The sequence below is a fragment of the Manis pentadactyla genome, chromosome 7 (genome assembly GCF_030020395.1).
Source record: "Manis pentadactyla isolate mManPen7 chromosome 7, mManPen7.hap1, whole genome shotgun sequence".
In the NCBI taxonomy this organism is placed as follows: domain Eukaryota; kingdom Metazoa; phylum Chordata; class Mammalia; order Pholidota; family Manidae; genus Manis; species Manis pentadactyla.
Genome location: NC_080025.1, coordinates 31,196,112 through 31,208,915, shown reverse-complemented (window position 1 = coordinate 31,208,915; position 12,804 = coordinate 31,196,112). Strand labels below are relative to the sequence as shown.

Sequence of the window (12,804 nt, the reverse complement as noted above, 5' to 3'; positions counted from 1 at the left end):
CCCTGGCTGTGATCAGCCTGCCAACGAGGAACACATTTTATTGCCTTTCCTCTGAGCATCAGCCCCATTCACGGTGCCCTTTGGCTTCCTGTCTACTATGCCCCTTCTTCCCATCCACCGACCCATCCCCCACACTGTAGCTGCACTAATCTTTGTGTGATCATTGTCATTTCTCAGCTTTCCATCCTTCTTTTTTGCTCCTAGGATGAAGATCAGAATCTTCTGTCTGGCCTACAAAGCTCTGAATGATTGGGCTCTGCCTACTGCAGGCTGGTCTTGCCCCAGGTCTGCCCTGGACCAGCACCCCAGCTCAGGGGCACGTCAGCCTCCTCAGGGCTTTTGTCCTTGTTGCCCCATGCCCAGACGGCTCTGTCCCCACCCCACCTGCCACCCCCGTCTAATTCCAGCTCACTCATCAGACGTCAAGGTGGGCTTCACTCCTTTCAGAAGGCCCTTCTGGAGCCCCAGACCAGCTTTATTTTCTCATCATAACACTATCTGTGCCTCCTTCATAGCACCTGCCATAAGCACAATTTTACATCTGTGTGGTTGTTTTGATCAATGCATGTCTCCCCCACTAGAAATTAAGCCCCACTGCTTGTGCTTACCTTGTATCTTTAGTACCTCCTGTGGTGCCTGGCCCACTGCAGGGGCTCAGTAAACACACGTTGAAGAAACTCACAGGTCCGCTGCACACTGGCTAACAGAATAACAACAAAATGCTTCTGCAGCATTTACAGGTGGTGGGGTGGGGCACAAGGAGGCCAAGTAGCCTGCTCAGGGCCACACAGTCAGTCGTCAATAGACCCCAGAGTGCACTCTCCCCCACCACACTCCATTACTCAGTTTCCTTATTTATAAGCAAGGATACTGATAGTACCTCCCTTAAAGGATTGTCAAGAGGACCAAGGGAGAGGTGACTGGGAAATGATTCAGTGGAAGTATGATGCTGAGCCTCACTCCCTTAAGGCAAGGATTTGTGGGGCGGGGTGGTGGGGTGGGGGAGTGGCTGTCAAGATTCCTTTCAGCTCCAGGGTCTGATTTTTCTTATATCTAAATTGTTCTAACAGTCTTTTGGAGACTTAAACAAAAAAATCTGAGACACAAAGGAGAAACATTATCATTAATGAGTAGTAGGTGGAGCGTAGGGAGGCCCTGCCTTGGTCCCTGGATTTCCAAAACCCTAGGAGGAGGGAAGCTGAAAGGCCTGTCCACATCCAGGGCTCACTCATAAGGGAGTTCCCTTGAATCCCATTGTATCTTAGGAAGTTTGCATGCTGAGAAAGAGAAAATAGGATTGTGCTGTCTCAAGGCATTTGCTCCAACCGGCTGATCTGAGCATGGCCAGGGGGTGAGGGGTGCGCGCTGCTCCGGCAGATAAGGACACAGGAGAAAACAGTGATGCCAGCCTCCAGCAGCTGGAGGTGCTCCTCCTCCCTGGTCAGAGGACAGACAATGTGAGGCACCTGTGAGTTTCAGAAGATAGTCCTTCTAGCCCTTCCGCATGTCAGCACACGTAGTTACAATAAGCTCCATTTATTGAGTTTGCTAGGCCCTAGGTAGGCACTGCTAATAGCATACATAACACTCATTTCTCATAATAAAAGCCTTGTTATCTGCATTTCCCACATGAGGAAGCTGAGGCTGAGTGTGCTTACCTGACTCCCACGAGACACATATCTAAGGGGACAGAGTCCCAGTCCAGACCCCAGCTGCCCAAGTCCAAGCCTGACTGAAGGAGAGCTTCCATGGCCGGACCCGACAGTGACTCAGTGGGCTCTTCTGCAGTGTCCACGTGATAGCAACTGCTGAGACACAGGACATATTTCCCCGGGCAGCCGCCAAAGGGCCATCCTACTCCTCTGAATTTGCAGAAACAAAGCCCACAGCGCTCTGCAGAGCATCGAGGTTGAAGAGACTGCCCCTCTGTGGTCACCTGGGGCCACCTCCTCCATGGCCACAGCCACATCTCTCGACTGGGTGTAGGTGCCAGGGCTGTGATCCCACCTTAGGCTCTTCTTGCCTTTCTTCCTCGCGCCCCAGAATCCTAAGTGAGCCCGTGGTGAGGGCGGGTTGCTCACTCAGACACACAGGACAGTGGCTGTGGAAGCAAGCTAAGCCCTGGGCACACCAAACAGTTCCTAAACGCCCCTTTTCTATCTTTTTCCCCAGTGACGATTATGACTCGAGTAACCCGGTATTTCAGAGGGCCTTTTAATGTAGCTGTTAAGTAAAGGGGAGGGTTCCATTTTTATCCTTGTGCTTTCTTCCCAAGGATTTCCAAAAGGTTCCCTCAACCCCATTCTATTATGATGTGTTTATGCAACTAGATGGATTTGTGTTCTTAAAAGAAACATTATCAATAATTAATAAAGCTTCCCAAGATAAAAGCCGCCTCTTGAACTAAATAATATAAATAGCTAAGATATATTGAGTGTAGCAGACATTCTTCTGAGCACACTTAGCCCTAATAACAACTCCAGGTGGTCAGTGCCATTATTATCATCACCATTTTACATATGGGGAAACTGAGGCACAGAGAGAGTAGGTAACTTGTTCAAAATCAATGGCTAGTGAGTGATGGACCGAGGATGGGACCCAAGATGTCTGCCTTTAGAGTTCGTGCTTTCATTTCCATGCTAGAGCTCTCCTTCCAGACTCGAGACGGGCCTTGCCAACTTCTCCCATTCTGTCCCTGTGCCCTTAACCCCCTTTAGGGGAGAAGCCAACAAGTGTTGATCTGTGTCTGTCCTACTGTCCCACTCACCTGTGAGTCCCAACCAGCCAGCCAGTGCCACATCCTGTGGGTGTTCAGTTCAGGTTTGAGCCAAGAAAGGTCATCCACAAGGTGTGGATGTTCAGGGTAGAACAGGAAAGCAAATGGAAAATCAGAGAATCTTAAAATCCAAAGGACTTGCCTTTCCATTTCCCAACCAGCCTGGGGACTGGACTCCCCCGCTCACACTAGAGTTCCCAGGCCACCTCTCTCCCCAACACCCCACCCAAGAAAGCTGATTCTCCGCGCCACGTGGAGTCCAAGGCACCGCCAACATCAGCCCCTGCTCTGCCCTCTGGCGAGACACGGAAATTATTCAAACCCTTCTTTGTGGTATCTCTTCAAATATTTGAGGAAAGCTTTCAATTCTCCACTATTCTTGTCCAAAAATAATGTCAGGAGTTCATAGCAAAGGTGAATATTGAGCCCAAGGATTCTTCATTTCCCTTCCAGGTTTGCAAATGAACACAACATATACTTTTAATCGTTGCATTTTCCAGGATGGAATTTGAAGAGATAAAACAGCATATAGGCCAAGCGTTCTGAAAAAATAGAAAAAGAGGAAAATGTTTTACATTTGGATTCTTGGAAAATACTGGAATAAAAGTCAACCTGAACTGGGCCCTCGGGAACCTGTCTGCTACTGTCCTATCTGCTCCTGTCACCCTCAAGCCCTGTCCCCTGTCCCCCCTTTGTCACTCTCATAGATGCCATTGTCTTACACTTCATAGAGGAAATGGAGGCCACAAGGTGAGCGTCCTCAGCTTCCCCCCTTCCTCACCGTTCGTACTTGTCTCACCCACCCCTGGTCGGGGCTCTTCCTTCAGCGGGTCCTCTGGATCTCATCCCCCTCGACCTCCTCAGAAAACGTGGCCAACAATCATGCCTTCCCTCCCCAGAAGCCCACCGCTTGCCTCGCCCCCTGCTTCTTCCACGTGGCCCATGGACGCTGACAAGTCATGACTCTGTAATGACCCTCTCCCTTCCCCCACGGCCAGGCTGCAGGGAAAGCAGCCAGGGCTCCCTCGGCCCCCCATTCCTCACCCTGAGCCCATGCTGCAGAACCTATAGTCACGGCACTGTTGCACTTAAACCCCCAGGCACGTTTGGCCGGGTGGTGCGCTTCCTGGTTTCTGGGACCCCACTCTCTCTTGGTTCTCCTCCTGTCTCCTAAATGCTCTTTTTAGGCCTTGAACAAAAACGTCTGTCCTGGACCTTCTTCGGTTTATTGTTTCTCCCTCCATGATCTCAGAAATGGCTTTAAGTAGCAACCCCATGCAGATGAGTACTGGGTAAGACCGGCTCTGGCCTCTCCTAGGCTGACGGGCAGTGATCCTGGGCCTCCTAGATGGCGCTGTCAGACATCCCGGTCACTGTCACCCCCCTGGCATCTCAATTCCCAGCTAGTGGCACTACCATTCACCCACTCACCTGAGCCAGACACTAGGGGTCCTGTCAAGCTTCCTGCTTCCTCTCTTTTTCACCCCCAACCCAACTGCCCATTAGATTCCAGAGTGTTTCTTCCAAATTAGCTCTAAATTTAATGTGCACTTAAATCACCTCGAGAACTTATTAAATGTGCCTTCTGATTCAGTAGGTGTGGGTGCATTGCTATGGCAGCCCCTATTCTCCACCCCTCCCTGTACAAACAATTAAAATATGTGCCCTTCTGGGCCACCACTCGGAGCCAGAGAGGGAATGTTTCAGCATCCTAAACTCATTTAAATTGAATCATACTCTTTCTATATATAAATCATACAACGTATAGCATATCTTTCACTTCACATCATGTCGGAGTTTTATCCATGTTGTTGATTGTATCTGCAGTTTGCTCTTTTCCACTATTGTGTAATATTCTGTGGTATGAATATTCAACCATTTCTTCATCCATTTTCATATGGACGGACATGGGTTATTTCCACTTGGCAGTCGCCATGAATAAGGCTGCTGTGGATGGAGCTTTCTTGCACATTGTTTCTGCTGAAGTGGCTGGATCGCCATACGTAGATTCTGCTTTACTGAGCACTGCCGAACACCTTTCCAAGTGGAGATACCAATTCACATTCCCACCCGTAACCAGCACAAAAGAATTCTAGCCTCATTTTAGATGAACATGGGAATTGTTGTTCTTGGTGTCCAGAAATTGTTAATGTGGCTACATTGAGAGGCAGGTCATGCTTCCATCACAGTTGCTTTATTGCAGTGGTGACAATGAGACCTGTAATACTTCATTGCTAGGCTCATGAGTAAAAAACTGGATGAAATATGACTGATAGAGATAATTAGAGAATATCTATATATTATGTTGTGGGTCATTAGCCAAAATAGCAATTTACTTCCTACAATTTAACTTCTAGGGCCCCAAAGTAAATTGCTTGAAGAAATGGAACTCAGATTACAGGTGGGGAGTTTTTGAAGTATGTCCATATTCATGGAGAGCAAAGAAGCTGAGCAAAAAGAAAATTGGACTGACTGATAATAACTGGATCAAACAAAAGTTGATTTTAAAAGGACTATTTTTATTGAAGATAATGCCTCACTTTGGGGAAGCAAAAGCGATTGGCAGTGGAAGGAATCACACCGTACCACTAAGTTCTTTAAAAATTTATTGACTTATGTTGTCTATATTACATAATAAAAACAACCCTTTACGGTTAAAAAAAATAAGAATTCTAGTTGTTTCACATCCTCGTTGGTATTGTCATGGTTTAGAGTTTAGCCTCTCCAGTGAGTGAGCAGTGCTGGCCTACTGTGCTTTTTAATTTGTACTTGCAGATGACTAAAGAGGCTGTGCTCCCCTTATATGCTTATTGGCCATTTTACTCCTCTTTCCTGAAGTGTCTGCTCGAGCCTTGGCTCATATTGTAATTGGACTGATGGCATTTTCCTGACCCCATGGCGTCCACTGGTCTCCTCACTCTATCCTGCTTGGGTTCCTGTCCAGCAGCTCCGGAGGCAGCAGGGGGCATCCTTCCCCACCAGGACCTGAGGTCTGTCTGTGTCGCTACAAACCCTTTTGTTCTGCAAGCAGTTCAGGGACTCCGATGACAGGTTGGCGGGGGGTTCTGGGGACATGGCATTTCCCTGGTGGACAAGGAGGTGAGGGCGGCTTACTCCCCCTTGTCTGGGGCACGGAGCACTCTGGTGAAGGCCACGCAGACAGTCAGTGTCTGTGAATGAGGCAAGGCTGGGGCGGGGAAGAAGCCGAAGGCCCTCAGGGCCTAGTCCAGTCTCCTGATTCAGAGCAGGCCCTGCTGGGTTTAAAACTCTGGGTGGCTTTTCTACCCTCCTCGCCCTCACCTCAGCCACCTCCAGGCCCTCCCTGCCCTCTCCTGCCCTCCCCTCACCGGCCCTCCTGCTGCTGTGACCTCACTTCCCAAGCACAGAAGCTCTGCGGCTCCCAAGGCACCTGAAGCCCAGGTTCCTCTGCCTTCCTGTTGCCCCCCTGTGCTGCACCATCTGCCCTACTGGGGCCCGGGGTACCCCCTGGATCACCCTCCCTCTGCCCAGCTTGGGAGACCCCTGGCCCTGGGGTCTAGACTCCCACACCTGCTTCTCCCACTGCTCCCTCCCCAGCGCAGTGGCCAGGGTCCAGCTGTGGAGGCAACCTTCTGCCTGGATTTCCAACAGGGGCTCTGAGCCCAGAGGCTTCCAATAAGCTCCAGGCCGAGGCCTGACCCCTCCCACAGCCTGCTGCTCCCAGGCTAGGCTTCCCTGGGTAATGGCAATCCCACCCTTTAGTCGCTCAGAACAGAAACGTGGAGCTCTCTTGACTCTATCACAGTTCATGTCTACTCGTCAGCCAATCCCACTGGCTCTGCCTTCAAGTTATACCCAGAATTCAACACAATTTCCCAACCACTCAGATCCAGAGAGGCAATGTCTCAGCACCCTATGTCTAAACTGCGTATAAATGGAATCATTCCATAAATATATTTATATCATACAACATTTAGGACTTATTTCACTCAACATCATGTCTGAGATTTATCCATGTTGTTGATTGTATCAGCCGCTGACTCTTCCGTTGTTGTGTAATATTCCACAATACACAACAGTTTCTTTATCCATTCCATCCATTTATCTGCCCTTGTCCAAGCCACCACCACCTCTCACCTGGAGAACTGAGCACCCACCTGACTGCTTCCCCGCTTCCTCCTCTGTCTACCTTACATCTCTTCTCAGGTCAGCAGCCAGAACGCTTCTGTTAAAATATAAGTTGAACCATCGCACTCTTCTCTGTTCAAAATGTGCCACCAGTTTCCCATCTCAGAGTAAAAGCCAAAGCTTCCCCACACACCCTGTCAGCTCTCTGGCCTCTCCTGCTGCTCTGCTCCAGTCACATGGATCAAGCCTTGCCTCAGGGCCTTTGCACCTGCTGTCCACCTCACACCCTTAACACCCATCTGCTCAGATCATCCCTTCCCTTCTGATGTCTACTCGAGTTACTTCCTCAGTGAGGTCTTTGTTGTAGCTTGCTCGGGGCTGCCGTAACAAGGCACCGCAGACTGGGCGGCTTCAACAACAGAAATTTATGATCTCACAGTCCTGGAGGCTGGAAGACCGTGAGCAAGGGGCCGGCAGGGTTGTTCCTCGGAGGCCTCTCTCCTGGGCGTACAGACGGGACTCCTCCAAGCCCACCCACCCTAATGACCTCATTTAACTTAATCACCTTGTTAAAGACCCTGTCTCCAGATAGTCATATCTAAGGTACTGGGGGTTAGGGCTCCAACATGTGAATCTGGGGACACAATCCAGCCATTAGCAGCCTTCCCTAATCGTCTGGAACGTCCCCCGGCTCACGCCCTTGCTGCTCATGTTTTGCCCCTGGGCACTCACCGCGCCCATCAGGCCATGTTTTAAATGACGGGTGTATCCCTCAGCTGGCGCCCCCGCTAGAATGCAAGCGCCAGAAGAGCAGGGATTGCATCGGCTTCGTTCACCCTCTTCTCCCCAAGGCTGCAGCAGCGGCCGTACGGAGCAGGCACCCGGCTAACGTAGTGTAATCAACAAATATAATTAGTATGTAATTAATTAACTCGTTAAAGCCACAACTGCCGTTGCAAGGCCCCTAGAACATCCTGGTGCTCATTGTTCTTTCTCTGATTATTTTTACTAAAGATTTTTTAATGGGCTTGGAAACTGGACTCCGATCAGAACTCATTAACAGAGTGCTTGCTCATTTACCGCAGACTGTTTGCCCTCCCACCTTTCCTGCGATCCAGCTGCAAAAAGCCTTATCTTTTCTTTAACCTCTTTGTGGCACCAGAAGGCATGTAATTTTTTTCCTCCTGCCCTTCTGTTTCGTACTTTAAAACACACCCTGAGAGGCATAAATGCATTTTTTCTCTTCAGCGAATTTTCTGTAATTGTGTGCCTTGATTTAAGACTCCATATATAAAAAGTTTAAAATGCCAAAACCTTGAACTAAAGGAAGAAGGCAAAAAAGAGAGGATGGTTGCTTTACTAGAAGATCCTTTAAAAAAAAAAAAAAAAGGCGTTCTTTTTGAGGATTCATTTCCTTAACAGTGATTTTCCTCTGGTGCTTTTACAGTGCGGGTGGACTTGCCCATTTTCATTCCTATGAGGCTAGTTAGTGCTTGGGCATTGCATCCAGTTAGATCATCAAGGCCTGGCATTTCTTTGGTCAAAGGCCTTTTCTTGACCTTTTCACTTCTTCCCCCTAGAATTTCTAAATGGCTGCTCTGGGCTCCCAATTTTGGAATTAAGGGTTGTGTGAGAACAGGGCAGCAGGGGTGTGATTGTGGGTCACGTGGAGAAGATGGGAGGGAGGAGGCCAGTCCACACACACCTCTGCTCCCCAGGGCCCCGGTGTCCCTCACAGCGTCCTCTCACTTCCCTCATCGCGAGGGAAAGGCAATCACAGAATGGGGTCTGCAAGATTTCAGCGCCCCCTTACCCCTTTCAATTTCATTCTGGATTTCAAAGTCCCAGTGGAGGGCTGCCTCCCGAACCTGGGGCTGGCTGGTGGAGTCACAGGATGTCCCCTGCAAGATCCTCTCAGCCTCATTTTGCAGAGGGGGAAATTTGCAGGGAGGACAAGTGACTTGCTCGAGGCCACCCAGGGGTGCCAGGAGAGACCACCAGGGAAGGCCAGCTGTCCCTAAGATATCTGGGATGGCGGTTCCAGGGAACATGGAGCTCAGGCGAGGACACAGAACTCTGCATGGCAGCGCACTGAGGGGCGTGTCAGTGTGGGGTCTAGTCGGCAGTCGGCAGCTCACCCGAGGTGCCCGTCCCCAGTGCCCCTCAGACACGGAGAAAAATACAGGCTGCAGGAGGGACTTGCAAAGGCGCCATCAGCCAAGAGCACCCCATTCCACAGGTGGCCCGGAAATGGCCCCTAGGTGGGGGAGTGTCATGGAGGAAGCACACACACACGCATACACGTGTGCACGCCACCACACGCACACACATGAGGGAGCTCTGCCCAGGCTGCCCGGAGTGGAGTCCAGGGCAGAAGAGGGTGGAGTCCTTCCTCGCAGGAGCTGTGTGGGTTTTGGGCTTAGCTGGTATACTGAGCTAAGAATGTGCAGACTGACTTGCTGAGTGGGGAGCACAAGCCACCCACCTGGGGTGGGCAGGGAACCCCCTCAGCACCCGAGGTCCCACTTTGGGGAAGTTTTGACTGAAGGTGCAGGTTCAGTACACCTACCCAGAGGGAGCAGAGTCACGTGATTCATTACTCACAGACCCCCAAAATGGGGCCAGGGGGTGCCCTGAGCTGGGGGAAGGCCACCAGTGAGGAGACGAGAGCGAAGTGCTTGTAAGGCAGAGGTCACTAACTCTGCGGCCTCTACTCTAAGGTGCCCAGGAAAAGCAAAGTGGGAACTGTGGCGGGCACCCTGTGCTCAGGTCCTTACCTGAGTGCCCATACTCTGGGTGTGAGCAGGGCTGTCATACTGTCACATGCCCTGGCAGCAGCTCAGAGGAGCTGGCCAGGCATCTGCTCTGGGACTTGAACAGATGGCTCCTTGAGCCTCAGCAAGTCTCTGACAATAGGGGTTCTCTTGTCCTTCCACTGCTGGGACCTCATCCTTGGCCAGCGTCTGGCACAGAACTCAGAAAATGTCTGTTGAGTGAGTGAACAAGATGTATTTCCGTATACACGATCACACACAACCTCAAAATGTCAATCAAGCTGTGTGACCACAGCCAAGCCCCCAGACCTCTCTGACCGGGGCTCCTTCATCTCTGACAGGTGATGCTCTCTGCAAAGTGCCTTCCACCTCAAATAGTCTCAGATTCTATGAAGTTCTCTGAATTAAAAGTCTACTTCTCATCCAGTATGACTAAACGCAATTGCCAAATACTTTCAATGTAGACATCTACAGAAATAAATATGTGTCAACACAGAGAGTTTAAAATGTGTCTGTGAGCTGCGATGCATTCCGTTTAACCGTTAAAGGTAGGTTTGGTTTGGTTTCTAATCAAGCAAAAGATGAAAGTCCCTCTGGGTGAACACGCAGCCCTGAGTGAGAGAAGAAGTCAAGGCCAGTTAAGGTGAAGGTTGTGGGGAGCCGGCATCGCCCTAAAGGCATTTCAGAAGGAAGGCAGCCAGAAGCTGAGCAGGGCAGAAGGCAGAGAAAATGAACAGGAAGGAAGGAAGCCCAAAGGAGAAGGAGCAGAGTGAAAGCAGATATCAAGGTCAGGGAGATCTTCAGGACCAGAGGATGTTCACAGGCGGAAGTCTCTTCATTCATTCACAAGCCTAGTGAGTGCATCTATTACAAAGCCCCTGGTGGAGAAAATACTGGTATTTAGCACCTGGGCTCCAGCTAGCAGTTGAGCAGGAAAAAACCTAGAGGTCACAGGAAAAAGCAAGGGCTTGAGTTAGCCTGTGAGCATAAAGGAAGCATTTCCACACAATAGAAAATGATGCAGCCTTTTAAAAAAAACAGGAGGCCATTCTGTATGTAGTGATACAGAAAACCTCTCCAAGACAGAGCAAGGGATAAAAATGAAATGAGTACTGATGGCAGGCTTTCCTCTGGGTGATAAACAATAGGCATTAGGAGAGAGGCACACACATATTTACAGACAGATGCATCTGTCTAAGCCTACACAGACATAGAAAATGTCTGGAAAGATACAAGAGAAGTCTTAACCAGCCTGCCCTTGCTGAAGGGAACGGGATTTCACTGCTCACTGCATACATACTGCTTGCTGCAGTTTTAATGCTTTGATGTGCAGCTGTCCTACTTCACTTACTATTAATGACTAGTCAGTTGCTCCTGAAAACATCATTTCAGCACCTCTGGTTGCGTCTGTCTCCTGGAGGTTGTCACCTCCTTGAGGACCTCAGTGGGGCACCCATGTCCAGGCCAGTGTGAACCTAGCTAAGATGGCTCTGTTTCCCCCCTGTGGTCCCATGTTCGTCCTGCCTTTGGGTCAGTCAGTGGCTTTTGAGATCTTCTGCCACCAGCCACGTGGCCCTGCTGCCCGGTGGGGGACACCCTTACCGCAGGCCTGCGGCCCTGGCGATCCAGGCGGCAGAGACCTGGGAAGAAAACACTGGTGCCTAGCTCTTCTCTACTGGGCCTCCTTTCTTTCTTTCCTCTTTTTTTTTTAATTGCAGTAACATATACATAATGAATTTCACAATGTTAGGTATTTTAAGTGTACGGAGGCTTTAAGTATATTCCCACTGTTGTGAAGCCACCACCACCATCTCCAGAATGTTCCCTCTATCCGAACTGAAACCCTCTGCCCCCTAGACACTGACTCCCCAGTCTCCCCCCACACCCCCGGCCCCCTGCAACTGCCACTCTGCTGTCTGTCTCTGTGGATTGGATGGCTCCAGGGACCTCATATGAGCACAGTCACACAATAGCTGTCCTTTTGTGTCTGGCTTATGTCCTTCAGCATACTGCTCTCCAGATTCATCCATGCTGTAGCTATCAGAATGACCCTCCTTTTCAAGGCTGAGTAGTACTCCATTGTGTGTATGCGCCACATTTGTTTATCCATTCACCCACTGATGGACACTTGCCTCGCTCCGACTTTTGGCTATTGTGGATAAACTGCTCCATACATGGGTGTTCAACTACCTCTTGTTTTGTTCTTAAATCAAAGCTAATGAGGGATAATTTATATTACAACAAAATTTACCCATTTTATGTGTGCATTTTGAGTAGTGTTGATTAGATATGGAACGTTTCACCACCCTGAGGGGGGCCCTGGTACCTCTTTGCTGGCAATCCCTTCCCCCACCCCTGGGCAACCCCCAATCTGCTCTCTGTCACTATAGTTTTGCCTTTGCTAGAAGTTTATATAGATGGAAAGATCCAGAAGTTACTTTTGGATGGGCTTCTTTGCTTGGCAGAGTGCCTGGAGATGCCTCTGTGCCGTCATATCTCAGTACTTCCTTTTTGTAGAGCGAGTGTCCAGCTGTAGGGGCACCACCTTTGTTCACCCACTCAGTGCTGCTACGCTCTCTCCAGGGACAGGCATTTGCGAATCAAGCTGCTATGAATATCTGTAGACAGGGGCTTCCGGTTCTCATGGGTAATTACCTAAGAGTGGTTTTGCAGGAAAGTATGTGGGAAGTACATTTAACTTTTAAGAAGCTGCCACACTGCTTTTCCAGATGGTTGTACTGTGTACACTCCCACCAGCAGTGTATGAGGGTTCAGACCACTCCATGTCCTCATCCATGTGCAGTAAGGTCAGTCTGTTTCACTCAAGTCACGTGAGAGGGGATCTCATGGTGGTTTCTACATTTGTGGATGACTAATGATGTTGAACATCCTTTCAAATACTGATTGGTCATTCATCTATCTTCTTTGGTGAAGTGTCTGCTCAAGTCTCTTCCTGTATTTTACAAAGACTGAGTCATTTGTCTTATTATTGGATTGTAAGCATTCTTTATATATGCTGGGTACAAGTTCTTGGTCAGGTACATGTATTGCAAATATGCATATCTCCTAGCCTGTGGCCAAACTTTCCATTTTTCTTAATGGTGTCTTCTGACAGGAAGATTTTTATTTTCATAAGATCTAATTCAT

The 12,804-nt window shown here is 49.4% G+C and overlaps 1 non-coding gene across 1 annotated transcript; it reads left to right on the top strand.

Annotated features, from left to right (window-relative positions):
• The first annotated feature begins 4,870 nt into the window (after positions 1-4,870).
• LOC118908315 (small nucleolar RNA SNORA1) lies at positions 4,871-5,005 on the top strand. The gene has a single exon (XR_005023140.1). It is a non-coding gene; the product is annotated as a small nucleolar RNA SNORA1 (small nucleolar RNA).
• Positions 5,006-12,804: the final 7,799 nt, after the last annotated feature.